This window comes from Nannobrachium achirus (assembly GCF_963921795.1).
Source record: "Nannobrachium achirus genome assembly, chromosome: 4".
NCBI classification, from domain to species: domain Eukaryota; kingdom Metazoa; phylum Chordata; class Actinopteri; order Myctophiformes; family Myctophidae; genus Nannobrachium; species Nannobrachium achirus.
In genome coordinates, this window is record NC_137813.1 from 55922693 (window position 1) to 55944314 (window position 21622).

The 21622-nt window shown below is 42.8% G+C and overlaps 1 protein-coding gene across 2 annotated transcripts in view; it reads right to left on the bottom strand.

The window, feature by feature from the left end:
- Positions 1 to 20995, bottom strand: part of jupb (junction plakoglobin b) — a 135926-nt gene extending 114931 nt beyond the window's left edge. For both annotated transcript variants that reach the window (XM_080724556.1, XM_080724555.1), the window contains exon 1: positions 20878 to 20995. The gene's annotated coding sequence lies outside the window, so the exon portion shown is untranslated. The remainder of the gene's footprint in view (positions 1 to 20877) is intronic.
- Between the last annotated feature and the right edge of the window lie 627 nt (positions 20996 to 21622).

The window sequence follows — 21622 nt, forward strand, 5'->3', positions numbered from 1 at the left end:
CACACACACACAGATGCACTCACGGCTTCTGGCTAGGTATTTGGATAGCAGAGAGAGAGAGAGAGAGAGAGAGAGACATGAGACAGACGGATGGATGGAAAAAGGTTCTTTCAATTAAATCCTCACTAGAGCTGTCACAATTATTACATAATCGTCTAATCGCAATTATTTGAGGTAATCGTAATTATTTTGCATAATCGTCATAATCGTTTCCATGTTGAGAAATGTTAATATAGTTACAAACACTTTCAAAAAGTAGTGGAAATAGCAGATCTACAAAGCTCACAACACTTGTAGATCGACTATTTCCACTATCAATGTTCTTTTTTAAGTATAAAATTGTCAAATATTTCTTTGTATATTTAGGTTATGTGTCATGATTGCCATGTGCAACTTCAAAGCCTAAAAGCCAAACAGAAATGTAATTGTCAACGACAAATACACAGTTAAATCGTTGATCGCAATTATTTCAGTGACAATTAATCGTCAGGTAAAATGTCGTAATCGTGACAGCCCTAATCCTCACCACATTTTTTCTCACCTACACTACACCATACACTTCTTTAAACTCTCTCTCTCTCTCTCTCTCTATCTCTCTCTCTCTCTCTCTCTCTCTCTCTCTCCGCCCCCCCTTCCCCCTGGACAAATGAGACGTGCTGAGAATCGTCATGGCAACGAGCCGAGGTACCACACTACAGCTGCCCGCGCGGAGTTCCCCTCGGCAGGCCGTCACATTATGGGACGGCGGGTGAATGGATCTCTGCCCATGGATTGGCAGAGCAGGGCTGTCTAATCAGTGAACCATGGAGCCACTCCTCCAATCACAGGCTAATTAACACACCTGCAAACATCTCCTTGTATAACGTCTTGAGGTCCATGTGCTGTGCTGTGCTGTGCTGTGCGAGTGAGCGAGCGTTTGTGTGTGTGCGCGTGCGTGCAACAGCCAATCGATTACATCAATAAATTAGCCATTTCAATACTTAAATTTTCAAGTTTAAAGTTTTCAAAGAAAGACCAATCTTGAATAGCTGAAGGCGCTGGAGCAACTCGGATGAATGGAGCCTTTTTACTTATCAAGGCGCAGAGTACAGAAAATTACTTCGATGTCAGATTACATCTTCGTCAGATCACCAAGAAGCTGTTCTATAAAATAGGCGTTCAATGAAGTGGCAGAAAACACTATGTAGTGCCTATGCAGGAAACCTAACAGGCTTAGTTAGAGGACTTCGAAGAAAGTCGAAAGTCTGCCACTTCACTCACATGTAAGCTCGTGATTTGTGAGCACATAGTGTTCCATATTGAATTTGATGTTGATATTATATTGCACATTAGGTGAACTTATGTGAGCTTGTAGGTTGACTATTTTCATGTGGTAGACAGATAAATATAGTGACAATAACCATCTACAAGCGATTTTCACAATGTTTGCCTCTTTATTGCATAATTTGGCCAATTTGGTTTTAATAAAAAGGCCTTAAAGGGCAACTCCTCCCTAAATCACTTCGAGGCTAATTTTCTTACTTATATTGATCCAAAAGGACTGTCCATGGGGTCTAAACTCCTCCCTAAATCACTTCTAGGCTCATTTTCTTACTTATATTGATCCAAAAGGACTGTCCATGGGGTCTATTAGGCAGAAATGCCCATGTTGTCCAGTTTCCCCAGCAGAACCCAGCAGCCCTCATAGCATGGAGTGGAGCCTAAAAGCCAAACAGCCTATCGCTGTTACACTATCTGTTGCTGTCAAAAGGGATTTCTTTTTTTTTATGAATGTGTTACTAGTTGTCATTACAAACACATCCATGCCTTGGTTGTACCACACGAGCCACCACAATCTCATAAATCATTATTCAGTGTGAGCAACTGAGCATTCAGCACAACTGCTAATCAAAGTGACTGTACTGGCCAATCACAGGGCATCATTTCCTGGACTTCCTGGAGTACAACACATAAAAGCATAACATCTGTTTATCAGAGTGTGATGGCTTTGGCGGGACAACGATGGTATGGATGTGTTTGTAATGACAACTAGTAACACATTCATGAAAAAAATAAAATAAATACTTGACCATAACAAATAGCGTAACAGCGATAGGCTTATAGGCTCCACTCTAAGCTATGAGAGCTGCTGGGTTCTGCTGGGGAAACTGGACAACAGGGGCAGGAAAATGAGCCCTTTAGGGCGGAGTTGTTCTTTAAATGTGCAGATACCCTGTATACTGTACACTTATACTGTATGTTGGATTGTTTACCGTTGAGTGAGAAAACAATGTTGATTAATTAGCAGATGATTAAGCTAATCTTCTGGGGACCCCTCGAAATAATGTGGGGATAACCGTTATTTGCAGCCCTTTGAGACTGACATTTCTTTTCTTTCTTTTCTTTTTTTTTATTTGGATGAAATGTTCCAGGTTGAATTATGTACTCTACCGCACAGAACTGACCCCAGGCCAGCATATTAACCTGCATGTCAGGGGAACGCTTCCATTCTGCTCAAAAGGGAACAAATTCTACGCATTAGTATTAGCATCACCCTCTATCATGCTCAAAATACTGTATTATATATTCAGAGAGACTGAATGCAGAGAAGGCTGTGTTCCCTTCTACTGCATAACACACTCACGCACACGCACACGCACACACACACACACACACACACACACACACACACACACACACACGTGCACAGATCGGCAGAGTCAAATCACAGGCAAGCATGCAGTATATCCATGCAGGAATCAAAAGACTCAATGTATTCAGTTCACGACCATACTGTAGTTGACTCGTGTGGCCCAACTGTTGCCTGGGTATCGTTCACCTTTGAATCGATACGATACTTTTTTCGATACCTGGGAATCGATACGATACGATTTTCGATTATTATTATAATTATTATTTGCCTTTTTCTATGGGCTATTTTACACACCACAATAGGTTATTAAGCCAGTCATTCAGCTATTTTAGAACAGACGTTAGAGCATCATAATAATAAATATTATAGGCTATTGTCGGCTATTTTCACAGTAGGCTAATGAGTGTAGCCTACTAAAGCAGTCATTAAACTTTCAGTAGCCCAACTGTTACAGATGCGACCGTCCAGGGGTGTGTTCAAGAGTATCGAAACAAGGTATCGTTCGTTTTTACCTGAACCGATACTCGATAGTATCGACGTCTTGAATCGATACCATTAAAAGTATCGCTGACGATACCCAACCCTACTTGATACTAACCATGTGCAATTTTCATTGTATTATACACTCTCATCCAGACTTACAGGTGTGTAATCAGAATAAGCAGAGTAAACAGGACTCCTAGTCAACAACTCAACATACAGCCAGGAGTGACAGCAAATCTTTATGTAGTTTTAGTCATCGTCTTTTGAATAATATTCAGTTTAGTTTTAGTCATATTTTAGTCACTTTTAGTCTAGTTTTAGTCGAATAGGCCTGAATATCAAAAAGATTTTAGTCGACTAAATCTACAGTTGATTTTGGCAACAAAAATGTATTTTGACGGGTCTTGATCGCACCGTAATGAAGCAATAAGCCACAAGAGGCATGTGGTTACCTGGTATTTTATTAACGGCTGAAAAGCGTGGTTAGACACGAGGTGCAGCCGAGTGTCTCCAACCCTCTCAGCCGTTATATAAAATACAGATAACCATATGCCTCGCGTGGCTTATTGCTTTTCTAAAACGGTTACAATATAGCAACATGAAAAATCATAGACACGTACCAATTAAAACTGTTCTATTTCACTAATAATTCACTACAAGGTCTGCAAGAAAGTTCCCAGCTACAAGAAAGTAGCTTTTTTTGCCAACAACACAGGTGCAGATAATTGGTGCACTGTGGAACACTGCGGAAAGAAATAACGCACCTGGGTTTGATGTAAACTGATTCAAGGTGTGGGTTATAGTCTCATACACCACAGCAATTTAAGAGAAACCAGCCAATCGGAATAAAGGAATGGAACTAGCCGTTTTAGAATGGCTGATTTTTTGCTGCCAAGGACTCGAGATAAAAAAATTAAAAAAGGTTCTGGGATATCATAACATCAGATTAACGCGGTAAAATGGCTAGTCAGGAATTCTCCTTTAAGTTAAATGTCATATCTGACCTGTTCAATTTCTTATTATGAAACCTAAAAGGCAAACAGGAATTCAATTTGTTATTCCTCCGTTCCAATGTTCAATGCTGAAAACACAATTAAATTGTTAATCGCAATTATATTTGTTTGACAATTAATCGTCAACTTAAATTTCGTAATCGTGTCAGCCCTTATAGCCCTTATATAGATTTCCTGAGCGACATCCTGAAGAGTTCGCCACCCGCCATTTCTGCGGTGTAAGAAGTAGTGTAAGGTAACGTAGCCTAGATCTATCAGATAAACCACCAAACTCACTCACTCACTCACTCACACACTCACACACTCACGCTCTAACGCTCTAACGCTCACGCTTATCTACGTTTATCTATTCACTCGCTTCAGCAACTGATCCCAAAGTTCACATGGTATTGGCCATTAGCATTATACCAACGGTGACAGAGCCCGAATTTCATTTCTCCCAAATTAAAGCTGTTTATTAGCGTTTTCTTAGCCTGTTGTCAGGGTTACGGTCCGTTCCTCCAGGCCATGGGATCTGTAGCCCCACACACACACCCCTCTCTCACAGTTAGGAATGTGCATTCTCTCTCTCTCTCTCTCTCTCTCTCTCTCTCTCTCTCTCTCTCTCTCTCTCTCTCTCTCTCTCTCTCTCTCTCTCTCTCTCTCTCTCTCTTTTACCAGGTGCGTTTGATGTGTCTCATCTTCCAACAGGTATGAAAAAACTTTGTGGAGCAAGTGCATTCATACTTCTATTCACCTAAAAATGATTTTAAATTATTTGTATCCATCATAAATATACACTCCTCCATGAGCTGCTCCTTACATTATGATGCTCCCACATATTCTCACGCACACACCAGCTACAGTAACTTTCCCCACAACCCACACTCTGCACATATTTTGGAGCACATATCTTCGAACGGGTAAGGTCTAGTTTACTTAAAGGAGTAGTTCAATAATATTTTTTTGTATTTGTCGCATTCCTAAGACAAAAATGTTTTTAGAGTAAATTTACCCCCCATTGATTCTGGATGGGGATTTGGGTCAGAATCAATGGGGTAAATTTAGGGTTATAATTTACCCCCATTGATTCTGACCCAAATGCATTTCAGTCCCCATCCAGGGCCTTGTATTTGGGTCCCCATCCAGGCCCATGCATTTGGGTCCCCATCCAGGCCCATATGCATTTGGGTCCCCATCCAGAATCAATGGCGGTAATTTGGTAACATGTCCTTAGGTCGAACTCCCTTTGGTCCGACCACCTAAACCTAACCATAACCCTAACCCTAACCTCAGTAAAACTATGCCTAAACCTAACCCTAACCTCAGTCGAACCAACAGGAGTTCGACCTATGGGGCATTGGGGCAGTCCCCGGTAATTTACTATAATACAATTTTTTGTCTTAGGAATGCGACAAATACAAAACAATATTATTGAACTCAAGTCTCCATGGTGTGACTAATCAATAGAAAAAAAGTCATTTTGGGGGATGAACTACTCCTTTAAGTACTGTACTTAAAGGAGTGGCGACACCGGCCGAAATTTAACATTATGATACAGTAGGTCACGTGGTGTTTCTTCAAACAGTCTGAAAAGGAGGCGGGGCCGTATCAGTTAGTAGTGAATGTATACTTCGTCCGTCGTGCGGTGCCGCGCAATGTATACTTCGTCCGTCGTGCGGTGCCGCGCACAACGTGATGCCTTGTTGTTAGCGTGTAGCCCGGCTAGCACTGCACCGCACAGCTATTTGCAAGAGCTATTGTGTGTGTACACACACACACGCGAAAGCACACACACACACAGGCTACACACACACAGAGTGTATGAGCCACGGACCTCCTCTGCGGAGGAGGAGGAGGAGATCACTGGACCCTCGTCGTTCTACGCTTGCTCCGGTGTCCCGGGTGCTCCAGTCAGTTTAGGGTAAGAGACAGCAGGGTATGGCCGACAAAACCGTCTCATAGACGGAGAGAAGCGTGTTGACCCTCGTACACCTTTTTTGACACCTTTTTTGAAGAAGACATGTACTTTTTTATCGGTCTAACCATCTTCACTACTAATTGACAGGCCAGCTCCTGGTGTTGTTTAAGCATGTCATTGATAGACTCTCACACCACTGCTTCTACAGATTCCTCCTTTCACACATACATCGCTGCATTTCTCCCCTACATTCCTAGCTGCTTTCCCTGAACGTATTGTACTTGCACGATGTACAATTAAACAAAACAATAATTTAATGCTATGACGCGAATTACATCATAGTACGTCCATTATAAACCTTCCGGCCGAAACACAGACTTACAAATAGTTCCACGGTGCAGTGTACTTATGAGTGTAGTAGGCCTACTGTGTCCCCTGGTGGCAGGGACAGTGTAGTGCAGACATTATGATCTTTCCCAGTACGGGACAGTAGATTATCTTTCCAAATTCCCAGTACTTTTCCACTGTCTCCAACACAACCAAAACAGCAGCACCTGATTTAAAACCTAAACCCTTATGTTGATCAAATATAGAGCAGTCCTGCCTGAGCGCCCGGAGGGCGCGAAGTCCTAGGAATGGAGCGGCCGCAAAGCGGCCGCGAATTTCTAGTTGATTTTATAGCGAATGCTATATAATTTTTACCCCTAGAACTGATAGTTTTAAAGTTGGTTTAGAAAGTCGGAAACACACCTCGGACAGCTTTTTTTGGGGCAGTTTCAAAAGATAATGATATGGATACTCGACTCCGCGAGTCTCCGCTCCTCCCCCCATATTAGCCCAATCAAATTAATGTATTGCCGTTACTGTACAGAAAGTACTACTTTCAGTACAGTAACTACAATAAATTAATTTGATTGGGTAATTTAACATGGGGGTACATGTACATTTAAAAAAATTGGCTAATTTGATAGCCATAATTAGCTGTTTTGGCTGTGTCACGCCCCCTTTAAGTACAATTTTGAGTATTTGTACTTTACTTGAGTATTTCCCATTTTTAATAGTTTTACTTCTACTCCAACACTGGCTGAGGTTTACATCGCAGAAATGGCGGCGGCACTCTCTACAGGGGAGCACTCGGGAAAACGGTCTATAGCCACAGCTTAATGTTCTCCCATTCTCAACCAATCATCACAGATACACTTCACTAAGGGGGCAGCCTCATTTAAACAGGGATGTCTGACCTCTTCCTTGCTGCTCATTACCTGCTTAATGCTGGCTGCTGCGGCTGTTCTTTAAAGGATGGCTGCTCACCCTCCACCACCTCAGCTACCATCTGTTGTTTGCCTGCCGCATGCAGGCAGGCAACAGGGGCAGATTATTGTTTGTCTCCGTCTGATTGTCTGTGCAGGGATAACCTTGCAAACCGCTGTACCAATCTACATCAACATGGACTAAGAAAAGGGAGGAGCCAAACCAAGTTCCTGTTTCTACCAAGGGTTAAACTTTGTTTGCTGGAAATGAAGTCTACTTCGGATGTGTGAATCAAAACAGCATCCCGGTTTCGACAATGGAACAAGGGGGGAGCGCTTGTTTTCAGTGGAGATGACGGAGGCACGCCGGCGTTACATTATAAACACAATCTGATCTAGCAATCATGACATAGGCTATTTATTATAATCACTAATTCACTAATTCAAAAGTGTTTTTAATTATAATTAAAGTAAAAATAGTCAAATAACAAACAAGGACAAATTGTTCTGCCCACAACCTTATCAAACCAAAATGCCTAAACTACTGTAAATGTAGGCCCATTATAACTAATGGTTCTTAATTAGTCCCAATTATTAAGTATAATACTTTACCTTATAATAGAATGTTTATGATTATATATGTTATGAAACATCGCATAGTCGAGCGTTGGGACGGTCACATGAGCCGACTCAGCGCGGTTACCGACTTATGTGCCGTTATGGACAGAATAGTAAATATTCAGCCCCCCGAATTTCGTCACCAACGCGCGGTCCAGGGGAACAGCGCTCCCTACCTCCGGTTCAGCCAATCACAAGCTTCCACTGCCGATACCGGGATGCTGTTTTGATACACGCACTTCGTATTCTCCTTGAAGTTGCTCTTCCTATTAATTAATGGCCCAGAAGATGTCTACTGACATCAATAGATTATTATCTCAATGGAACTCAATGAGGTTTTGGCAAACTTTACACTTTTTTATTATTTTATTATTTTATTGCCGTAGTAAACCTGTTCATAAACACTTTAATGTTTTTTTGTTCTTACCGAATGGGTTCCCAGATTGGCTTTTATGTGCTATATGGATTTGAAATGCCTCCTGTGTGGTAGAGGAGGTAATTTATGTTTTTGTGAAATCCCAGTGTTACTGTATGTGCACAATGAACACCTAACCTAACAGATCCATTCATCACCAAACCAAATAAATGTATTGCTCATTTTATATGCATTAAAATATTTTAATTCAATACATGAGATGCGCTGAGTGAACATAGTCGTGCATTTATCTTTTTTTTTTCTTCTTTTTTTGTATCTTCAAGTTGCCCCGAAACATAATGGAACGTTTCCTTTAAATGGATTTAAAGCGCTTTCACGGTGAATGCAGGAAATCACGGGGCAATGCTGAGGGATTTACATACATGGAGGAGGAAACGGTAGAAGGAACAAAATCCACCTAAAAATGTTGGTTCTGTCTATTTTGTGCACATTTTCAAAGATTTGTATTTTATTTTTGGGTTAAATTTTGTATTTTTATTTCAAATATAAAAAAATGGACCATCTAATTATTATTATTTGTTTTAAATACAGGGCTTTTAGGACCAGTGTGGAATGTCTATCCGCTGTCAACTCATCCATTGACCCTCAAAGGCATACAAGACACATACACTAATAAAGTACACCCACTGTCTGTGTGTCATATGTGGTGTTATACTGTACAGCAGTGATACACAGTACACCCCACTGTCTGTGTCATACAATGTATGGTGACATACAGTTCTATGTAATTGCATTTTGGACCATAGAGTGTTAGCTTCACAGCAGGGGCCTTTTCACAGCTCCTGTTACTGTCATTCAACAACTGTTCCAGAGTCTATACTGTATTTCTACTACACGTTTCTCTTTTGGCTGATCCAGCAATACCATTGATGGTGTCCATACTGTAAGTGTAACAAGCCTGTAGGCTATGTCTTTGGCATACTGTCACTTAGTATACATGGTGCCTGTCCATATTATCCACCATTTAAGCCAGCCAGGTACACACTGCAAGTTTTTGAAGTGTCGGGGAGTCATTGGATCATTCATGTATTTCACACTACACAAGTCTCTTTCTTGAAATCGGCTGTCATGTTATCGTTGTGTTTTTCACAACACGATTGATCACAGATAAGGGGTCACACATTGCAGGACATTTCAAAGGACTAATGGCCAAGAGCGACCCCCATAGACCTTATTCACACCGCGGCCATCTTGGATCACATGACTTCCTGGGATAGCAGCCTGCATTACAAACCATTGTGAACAATGGAGTGATGGTCCCAAAATATGAGTTCCATTCAACCAATTTCTTTTTACCAAATTGACAAATGGGCAGATGACAACATCTGCAAATATATTGCAGTGTGTACAAGCGTATAGAGAACCTCTCTCTGTATAAGAGGTGTCCAAGATAACACCTAGAGTCTTCTACCCCGGAGGAGCTGTCAGCCCAGGCCAGGAGGCCTGCTATGCAATCTGTAATGCTGTTACTCTGCTCGAATCTTCCTAATAGAAATGTCAACACTTCACCCTGACTGGATATGAATATTTTCCATAATAGCATACAAGACATGTGTCATTATGTGGTGTACAGTACACCCCACTGTCTGTGTCATATGTGGTGACATACTGTACACCCCACTGTCTGTGTCATCATGGTACACTAATCTGTCTCCCACAGGGTGGGAAATGCAGGAGAGATGAGGTAGTCTCACGTAGCCAGACAACTATATTCCACTATCTGCAAATGCTATAATAGAGTCGCCTCCTCATATGTTCGTCATTTCTGTTCACGAAAATATATTTGAAAGAATATCTTTACATATAATATATTGGAATTTCCATTTCAGATAAGCAACAAGCTAATACTGTATGTGCTTAATGAATTGCATTTGTATATGTAGCCTACTCATAGTGCTTTACAATGGTTCATTCATTCATACATTGGGAGGAGCTTAGATGGTTTTGGATGATGATTTTGATTTATATGAGGAATGTGCGCGACTGTAAAGACGAAACGGAAATCAAGCACATCCGCTTGATCACTTGACCATTGTCAGAGCTTCCGGTGCTCCAGACAATCTGACGGAAACATTTGGAAGTTGTGGGAGACTAAGTCTGGCTCGCAAGACACGATATGAGGGGGATCAACCCTGCCTCTGCTTTTGAAGTCCCCTATTTGGTCATAGGGGATATCCCCCATTTTATCCATGCTTCTGATTTATCCCTGTCTGATCAAACTGATATAAATGTAATGGATTCCCTTTTCAGGAAATGTATACCGTCTGAAATGTATAATAATCACAATTTAATTGCAAAATGTATGTATGCAACTATTGCAAATCTACAAGCTCACAACATGTTTCTCTTTTTTCTTTCTTTTTTCTTATGACAAATGGGACCCTGTGTGCCCCAAGTGTCTCCAGGCAGATAACTGTTCATGGTAAGATGGCCGTGGTAAATGAGGCAATAAAGACACTGACCTTCCCTGGTAGGATGACATAGTTGTCCTTGTAGCGCCGTTGCACCAGAGCTACTGTATGTGTTTGTTCTTAAGGTTCAAAATACTTCAACTTCAAACTTTATTGTCGTATATTATCACAAGGGGTGTAAAGGGGGGATTGTCTGTACATGCTACTAATGTGTCTATAAATTCACAGAATGTGAGTGTGCATGCATAGAGTTAATACACTAGTAAGACACCTGAGGGTGGAATGCGACCTCGCCCTTTAGGGCGAGGTCGCGCCAATTCTTGACTATCTGGCCAACCACAGCGTTTCTCTGACAATTCTAGTTGTTGTCATTCTCGGGGGAGTTTGTTCATGTTTTTGTGAGGGTATCAACCCTATGAGACACGGGGAGAACATGCAAACTCCACACAGAAAGGCCCTATCGCCAACCCCACCTAGGGTGTGAGCGATAGGGCCTAAACATGGAGATGTGGAGAACACTATATATGGAGATAGTCCAGTCCATCATGTCATATGGGACTACCGTCATAGACGGTAGCCATTGTTAGGCCGGAGTCAATGGCTGTCTGTCTGACTGTCTGTATAGGAAGTGATGTCACATGACATACTTTTTATGCCCATATATGAGTCATTCTGTATCACATCTCCATGTTTAGGCCAAACAGGTTCGCTCCATTTCTCCATGTATAGGTCCAAATGCCCAATGTCGAGCTTGACAAGGAGGATACCGCACATTGTACCTCATCCACCCTTTCTTCTCTCTCCTTTTGGTATCTTTATCCTCCTCCTCCTTTTTTTCTTTTTTATTCTTCTCTTTTTTTCACAGCCGCCCCCATATTTACTTTAGAAAATATATATTAAATTCTAAGAACGTTTCGAGTACCAGTTTGATACAAGAGCGAATAAGCGCTAATAAGCACTTCTGGAATCCTGTGCGTCGACTTAAAGTCGGATCCAGGCCTATAACTTTATCTAGCCGCCCTGTTGCCACCTCCTTGTTACATTTTCTTTTCTGAGACACATTGTACCTCATCCACCCTTTCTTCTCTCTCCTTTTGGTATATTTATCCTCCTCCTCCTTTTTTTTCTTTTTTATTATTCTCTTTTTTTGTCTTTCTTAGTCTTGTGTATCCTTCTCTTTTGGCTACTGTCTATGACGGTAGTGCCATATGACATGATGGACTGGACTATCTCCATATATAGTGTTATCCACCTTTCGTGTAGCCGCCCCGTACAGGAAGTGATGTCACAACTCGCTGACATCACACTGACATCACTCCCGTACAGAAGGAAGGTTACAGAAGGAAGGTTACGGAAGGAAGGTCACTCAAGCGACACGGTTTTTCAGGGTATATGCGACCTTCGGTCGCAATAAGTAATTCTAGAAATCGAAATAATTCCAGAGAGTTATTAAGTAACTAGGGAATTCCGAACGAACCTACGGGACATCAGTGACGAACATGTCAAAATTAAGTATTAATGAAAAACAGCATGACGTCACGGAATCTGCGTCATTTAGAAATGAGATTGCGTAGGTGTCTGAATCGAGATCACAATCTTTTTTTAATAACTCAACCAAACAACTTCAAACTTCGGGATGTGCATTCAGCGCCCACGTGGGAATTCAATCAGACCAACGGTTTCTGAGAAAAAAACACAACAAAAAAAACGACATGAATATCTGTATGTGTCTGCCTTTACATCGTTCCTGGCTTGCATGGTTCCCAAGTAGGCCACTGACCCACCATACATAGTGTTTAATGAAGGGAACATTCCTCCGGCTCTCTGATGAATGCAGTGCAAGCTAAATTGGACTTCCAGACAAACTTTTGACACATACACACTCACACACATATGCATGCACGCACACACATATGCGTGCACACACGCACGCACGCACGCACACACACACACACACACACACACACACACACACACACACACCACAGAGTGTAATACAGCTTAGTGTGCAACTGTGACCGTGCGTGTGCCTGTGAATGCGTGCGTGGGTGTGCAACTACTCCTTGAGGCCACTGTATTAGAAATAAATCAATAAGTGAGTGTGCTTAGACAGTCTGGTTAGAATCTTAAATAAGGCTGCACTGAATTCAGACCATTGAACCTGTCTAGCAGCATTTGATAGATAATAGGGGCTGCAACTAATGGTTATTTTCATAATCAGCTAATAGGGTGATTATTGATTAATTGGATTATGGCTCTTATTTGGCTTATGCATTTAATTTTAGTATGTTGTTTGCAGTTTTAACTAAAAATAAAGATGGATAATGAATTCAAAAGAACATCAGTATTCAGCTGCTGATTAGGCTACTACTCATAAAATACTAAATTGCAAATCAAAATAAATAAATGTCACATATGGTACCTACAACAACGACAACGTATCTTTCAATTAGAACATTTATGTTAAATTAAGGCACTCCGCTGGCCCATCAGCCATAATAAAATACTCTATAAACTGCAACCTCTAAAGTGGTTTATTGCTCTACTTTAGTGGACAAACACCCGCAAAGTTACCAAAAAATAATCCCATTTATTGGCAACAAATTTAGCAATCGATTTTAATCAATTTAATCGATTACTTGTTGCAGCCTTAATAGATAAATGAAAACTAGAACTGACACTAGGGTTGGACACGGTAACCGCCGTACCGCCGTACCGCGGTAAACCGAGGTCTACCGCGGTGTCAGTGTGCTTACCGCGGTAAAAAAGGACAAAACAAGAATTGACACAGTCAATATATAAGCTGGGCAGATGTCACAGTCAATTTATGAGCTGGTCTCAAAAGTTTGAAAAAAAAATTTTTTTTGGAAAAAAAAAAAAAGTTTGAAAAGAAAATTAGAAAAAAAAAAGTTTAGGTCCAAAAATGTGTTAAAAAATCGACCTGATGGTGGCGCTATATGGGACAGATCCATGTCGATGAGATAAGTGTAGACATACTGTGTAGCGATTTGTGTGATTTTAGGGCAAAAACTGTAGGAGCAGTATTCAAAAATGTGTTTTAAAAAATTTGGCGGGGGTCCCTGGAGCTGCGGGGGTCCCTGGAAGGGTGGAGGTTGTGGATTGGCAGACAAGGATTGTGTGTGGAAAATTTCACATGGATAGGGGCAAAAAAGTGTGATGTGACGTGACAGACAGACTGACGGACAGACTGGCGGTGGAGGTTTTCATAGTAACTGCGACCTGACGGTCGCAATTATAATCATTAGTATTGTTTATTTTAATTATTATTATTAAGGAACTCTAGAAATCTCAGTTGGAACTGTTACCCCAGTGACCCGATGCTGGATAAGCGATTGAAGATGGATGGATGGATGGATTCTTTTAGAGTAAGCTACTTTATTTACCATTATTGTGTACTCCGCCACATGGGGAGCAATCTTCAATTCAATCTTCAATTCAAAGAAGCTTTATTGGCATGAGAACACAAACGTTTACACAGTGTTGGAAAAGTACATACATTCTAACTTGGAGAACTTGGCTATTTGTACTTTATTTTAGTAAATCCAATTTCCAATATTTTAACTTCTACTCCACTAGGCCACATTTATTTCAAAACTTATTTACAAATTATAATATAAAATAGGCCTATACATAAACCACTTTAACTCACACAGTAACTGTGTGAATTGTTTCGAAACTAACAAATTGGCCTATTTCAAAACAATACTTGAGTTCTATTGTTTTATCACCGTCACAATAACTGTGAATTGCCTCGAAACTAACACATTGGCTATTCAAATTACACAGCTATGCTTTAATTAATAATTATGTGCAACTGTGGTGTGGGTGCTTATAGACATACAGCTATGATACCGAGTTAGCATGTATTTTGTTGTGAATGTATTTTTTTATTTATTGGGGAAAAGCTTCCGTTACATGTACTGTACTGTACCTGTTTCCTATTTCCAATACTTTTACTTCTACTCCACAATACATCTCGGATCCAAATATCATACTTTTACTCCACTACATTTACTTGAAAACTTTAGTTAGTGCTGATACTTTTACTTGAGTATAGTATGTGAGTACTTTTTCCACCACTGGTATCAATAAACGAGAACTACTATTCTATCTCTTTCTCATAATGCCCAAATGTAATCCTTTGTTCTGCTGTCATAAGCCCACGTTTGCCAATAGTCTTCAGGTGTTAATGGTCAGTTTCTAAATAATTCACACACAGTAACTGTGTGAATTACTGCTCGAAACTGGACATTAACACCTAAGATAGCTAACTGTAGCTATGCTAAGTGCTTTGTGTAACTTGGGTCTCAGTGTTTGTGTAACTTCGTGAAGGATCATCTGACTCTGATAATAAACCACAATCTACAGGCTCAACCACCTCGCATTGTGAGCTTGTAGATTTTCATAGATTGGCAAAAATAGAGTTGGATCACGTTTTATTCCAGTAACCCAGTTGTTTATACGATAGCTACATTAGCCTGCAGCTAGCGCTAGCTAGCGTTAGCCGTTAGCCACTAATAAACAGTCATCCAGAATAGTCTAATAAGTCAACTTTCCGACGGCAAAGGAACGATTACATTCCATGTGTCCTTCTGATAGATTTTTCCCCCTGGCTGTCATTCCTGTCAATGTTTTATTGTCCAAAAAAACGCTCTGGACGTGGATACTGTTCTATTCAATGCTAAGCTAACTCAACAACAAAGGAAAGGACCGCAGCATTTGCGGAAGTCACAGACGCCTCCAGGCAGGAAGCAAGCGGATCATTTTTTCCTCCAAAGCCCGAGAAGAAGAAAACGGGATAATAAATAAATAATAGATTAAATCATTATAACAACATTACGTGGTTAATAATTGTTCATTTGGAACATACGTGGCATTAAATTAACTGAATAAATACCGGAATAAATATCGCTAAGTAATGGAGTCTCGATATTACCGCATTTGGCTACAAAGGGCTAATACAGGCTGGCTAGGACTAGCATGTTAGCCATATTCTGGGAGGACCAACAAAAATATGTCACGATCTCTCACATTAATTAAAAAAAGTCCTATTTACATGCAGAGTTAAGCTCTGGCGTTTATGTGAAATGTAGCCTAGATATTTTGAGATGCTTTTGTGGCTTTATCACATTTTAGTGAATTGGGTCGCCGTTTTATTCCATGAGTAATTGTGTATAACATGCCAGCGTTAGCCTGCAGCTAGCGCTAGCTAACGTTAGCGTTAGCCGTTAGCCACACATCCAGAATAGTCTAATAAGTCAATTTTCCAACGGCGAGTGAACGATTGCATTCCGTGTCCTTCATGGATTTTTTTCCCCCTGGCTGTCAATGTTTTATTGTCCAAAAAGAAAACGTTCTGAACGTTAAAACTAGATAGTTTTACGATCATGACAATGTTGTCAATGCTAAGTCAATGCTAAGCAGGGACAACAAACATTTGAGTACTTTTGCCAACAGGGTTAGGGTCTCTCGCCCCATTGTCTGGAAGGGCACTCCTGGGGTACTGTCCTGCGATTGGCCCTTAGCTCAGTACCATGTACATGGATAGCCTATCCAGAAGAGGTAATCAATGGTCGTCTAAGAAAATGACCTGATTACCGAAGCTGGTTGCCCAGCTTAAAAAAGTCTATTTTTTATTGGAAAACCAGCGAGTTTTAAAACAGGGGAGAAGCGAGGACCGCATGCGCTCCATGCCGCTCTGCTCTGGGCCGTGTACCACAGTTTGGAAGCCACATACGTCACTCTCACTCAGAGACACAGACAGTCAGACCTACACAGGGCAGCCTGCGTAGAGGAGTACAGAGCAGCGTAAACTTTCTCTGTAATCCACACGACACAAGGATGTTAATACATACCTTGTGTTGTGGCATATCTTTTTTTATCCATACGGATTACTGGCGGAGCGCGGGCCGCGTGGACTAAAACCGAAAATGAAACTATTTTACTTTTTCCACCGCGTCGCACGTTGTGCCCCGTCTGTCGGCGCGTCGGAGATTTTATAACCTTTTCTGTCAAGTCTTGTAACTAAAACCTGTATATAGCAGCACTCAATCACTGCGATTTGAGAGTTGAGATGTGACGTGAGTTTACAGAATCACTGTACACGATCTGACTACCCGTCCTCTTCTGGTTTGTTCACACAGCTGTTTGTGTCTGAAAAGCTAAGTAGCTAGCCTACGTTACTATGGTAACCCGACAGTGCAGATCTAAAAGCTCAGAACGCGTCGCGGATGCGATGTGTTGTGAGCTTGTAGATCTGCTCCTTTCAAAGCCATACCCGCTGTGCTGTACGGAGAAGTATAACTCGGGCAGTCAGGCTGTGGAGAGGCGACTTTTGGGAAGATGATTGCAATATTTTGGCTTATCGCCGAACCTTAATTAATAGATACGGGGGTGCGGTAATTACCGCAGTACCGGCGGTAAATGGGAAGACGGTAATCGCGGTAACAAAATGTCGATACCGCCCCAGGCCTAACTGACACGTTTTCGTGATGGGAGCATTGGGGGACACAATGCTCTATCTCTACATCAAAACCACTTGATCTTTAGCATCCATACTCTGGAGTTCACACGCTAGTGTATTCATTGGAGTTGTAGTCTATTAACTCTATCAACGCTTTGAACGTTTCCGTTCGCCCCATTTTTCCCGGCCGCGCGATGCCAATTGTACGTTCTTTGGCTCGTTCTTTTGTACCTTGGTTTGATGTCTGTAAACTGATGAGGTGTCGCGCGGGTGTGTACCGTTGAAACAGCTCCCGTAAAAGTACTCTCAAAAACCCACTGGACGTTAGCATCAATGGAGTAACAAAACACTTCCATGTGATTTCCTCTGGATCTATTGCTCTGTAGCGACTGAGCAGCCTTGACGAACGAGAGCCTACTGAGACCATTTTCACATTAATTCTTGCATGAGGCTGCCCCCTACTGCTGGTAGAGCCACGGTACACCTCTTTAAGGAGAAAATTAAAAAATAATAATGAAAAAAATAATAATACATCTTTGTCTATAACATCGCAAAGGTAAGGTGCTTTTGCTGGCACAAAACCCAATAATAAATAACAACATCTGGCAGGGAAAAAGTTAACTGTAGTTGCAGTAAAATGTTGTGCCCCAAATGCTATCTAATCCTAATCCTGTATATACACCAACTAGTAGCTTAGTTAGTTGTGCAGTATAGTATGCAATTAGATAGCCGCACCTACATGACAGCACAGGAAAGCAGAGGGAATGGGGCTGGTTGAAGAAAGAATAATGCAAAATATCAATTTGTGGAAAAAGCATTATTCCTAGGCATTATTCATGTCAAATGTGTTGCTTGCTTGCTTCTGAAAAGTGTGTATACCTGGGTAACACCCTGTCTGGCGTGGGCAACATTGATGAGGAGGTCAAGCACTGGGTAGCCCATCGAAGCGCTGCCTTCGGCAGACTCTGCACTGGGAGCGTAGAGGGCTCAAACTACACAGCAAACGGAAAGTCTACAGTGCTGTTGTCCTCGCCTCCCTGCTGCACGCCTGTGAGACATGGACTCTGTACAGCCGGCATGCAAAGCAGCTCAATGCCTCATATGAGACACCTCAGGAGGCTGCTCAACTTCAAATGGCAGGACAAGGTCCCAGACACTGAGGTCCTCCACAGGGCTGAAATGGAGAGCATATCTATGCCATGTTCAAGTGCTCCCCCAGCTGAGATGGGCTGGCCATGTCTGCGGCGTGCCATATGAAAGCATACCAAAAAGGCTGCTGTACGGCGAACTACACCATGGGCAAGCGCTCACGTGGCGGAAAAAAATACACCCTAAAGGCCAGTCTCAAAAGCTGTGTTCTGGATCCAGAGACCTGGGGGGCTTATGCCCAACAAAGCTCCAACTGGCCCATTGCAGTCAAGCATGGTGTTGCAGTCGGACAAGAGCCACATCTATGAAACTGAGCTGAAGCGACAGCTCTGCAAGACCAGAGCCAGTTCCTCCCTCTCACCCAGCCAGCCCCCAACCATCACGCCTTCACTGCAAACGGTCAATGGTTGCAAGGAGCCATCTTCGCACCCACAACACATTGTGAGGTCACCTGGTCATCTTCGCCAAGCAAAGGACGAACATGGTGCTTGTATCACAAAGTGAATATTTCTTCTGGAATATTCACTTGACTCATTGACTGCCAATGATGTGTTTTGTTTTTAAAAAATCCAATGCCATCTGTCTTGTTTGCCCTGCTCTTCACTGATTGCACTCAACTGCGACCTCTACACACACACACACACACACACACACACACACTCACACACACACACACACACACACACACACACACACACACACACACACACACACACACACACACACACACACTGTCTCGTTTGCGCTGCTCCACTGCACTGATTGCATTCAGCTGATCCTGAGTCAATACAGCCCTAGTCTCTGTGTATGTGTGTGTGTGTGTGTGTGTGTGTGTGTGTGTGTGTGTGTGTGTGTGTGTGTGTGTGTGTGTGTGTGTACAGTACACTGCCAGATTTACACTGACTATCTTTTTTATGTTGTTTCCCCGCAACCTGCGGTCACTTCTCGCCCTTAAGGCGTTTTACTTGTGTTGTGTTTTCAGTTGTTATGCTAGATGGCACTCTTCGCTAACCTATGAGTCACCATTTGACTAAATATTTGGGGGTTCTTTAGCTCCTTTCGGAACCCCTCACTCCACTGCTACACAGTGGAGTGAGGGGTTCCGAAAGGAGCTAGGGGTTCTTGACATGAAAACATTTAGGAACCAGTGGGCTACAGAATAGCCCCCTGCGATGAAGGCGATGAAGGCCCATATATCGGTCAGACTCTATAGATAGACGTATAAGCCTATACTACATGATATACAGTTGTTGTTGTAAAGCTATGAACCAGGCCAACAGAGTGTTTAAGGTTGACTGTCTTATATTATTATGTCTGTCCATCAGCAGCATAAAGCACAGCACAGCACAGCACAGCACAGCACAGCACAGCGGGAAAGCCTTCTTTCAGGAGCACAATTTTATTTCACATCTTGGCAACGTAGGAGACTGTCATCCATTACAGGTGAAGTGGTCAGGTTCCCCTCTGCTCTCGATCTGTCACACACACCGACACGTACACAGTGCACGCACACTGTGTGTGCACGCCCGCACGCACGCACACACACACACACACACACACACACACACACACACACACACACACACACACACACACACACACACACACACACACACACACACACACACACACACACAGTTCTGGCTGATACACCCACTTGTCACAGCCAAAGAATGTGTACACAAGAGGGAAGGGGGGGCAGAGAGAGGTAGAGAGAGAGAGAGGGGGGGGGGGTGGCGATGGGGAGGCAGAGAGAGGGTGAGAATTAACTGGTGGGAGAGAGGAGAGAGATGGGAGAGAGACAGGGGAAAAGGGAGGTGGAAAGAGTGGAAGAGAGAGGAGAGAGAGAGAGAGAGAGAGAGAGAGAGAGAGAGAGAGAGAGAGAGAGAGAGAGAGAGAGAGAGAGAGATTCCTCATGACAATCTGTGATCTGTTCTTGAGGAGCGCCAGGCATTCAAGCATCTCAGTCACCCCAACATCTGGAGGGTGTGAACCACTGCTCGCTCTCCGCAGAGAGAGAGAGAGAGAGAGAGAGAGAGAGAGAGAGAGAGAGAGAGAGAGAGAGAGAGAGAGACACAGACAGACAGACAGACAGACAGACAGACAGACAGACAGACAGACAGACAGAGAGAGAGAAACAAACAGAGAGGAATGTCAGGCGACCCCACAGCGGCCACTTGAACGCACAAACGCCCGCCGCGTCACTGACAGTGTTATCAGCAGCACTGACCACACAGCTGGTCTAACTGACAGACCACAGAACAACCAACAGCAAGCTGTCATGATGAGCGACACGCACACACACCAGGCATGTCTTTAAAAACCCTGTTTAAACAATTCCGTTTCTCCAAGCTATACTATAGCCTCGCGCCAGAGAGCAAAAAGCAAACCCCATATGTAAATGTATCATCACAGCCAATAGGAATATATGACAATATAATGTCCATTCCATTCCACACTGTCACGGAATAGCCTGTACGCAAGGAGAGTAGTTTAATTACCTTGTAGCCAACGAACAGCTGATGAGAGAAGGGTCCCCGCTGCAGCTGTGGCGACACGATGCGTTGGTGGCGACGAGTCGACTGGCAACTTTCTCTCTCTCTCTCTCTCTCTCTCTCTCTCTCTCTCTTTTCTTGTCAGACGCTCCACAGTGGGTTCCCCCGACCCTAGTGTAGGTCTCTCTCTCTCTCTCTCTCTCTCTCTCTCTCTCTCTCTCTCTCTCTCTCTCTCTTTTTCACGGTGTGCACGCAAAACCCAGCAGGCTGGAGGGAGCAGATAGTGCGCGCGCGTGGCGTGTGCGCTGTTGTTTTGTGTTGTGTGTGGGTGCGTTTTGGTGTGATGGTGACTGCGCAGTCAGTCAGTCAGTCAGTCAGTCAGTCCCCTCCCCATGGTGAGACGCACAGAGGCTTCAATTGGATATGGGTATGGCAAGCTATGGCAGCTGCCATAGTGCCATACCTTAGTTGGCTACAGGGGAAAATAATAAAATGTACTGTAATCGTGCCTGTTGCTAAGGTATGGCAACATGACTGGTGTCTGAGGGCGCGCGTGCAAGACACCAGTCATGTTGCCATACCTTAGCTTTTTCTGAACTGACGCCGCTGGAGACGCGCGGTCCAATAGGCGTCGCGGTGACGCCGTCACGGTGCGGGGGGATGCTCCAGCAGGTCGTATTATTGCCGAGTAATTGAAAGGACTGCGAGAGGCTCTGTGCTCTGCCTCTGCTATAAGCGGTGAAAATGTGAA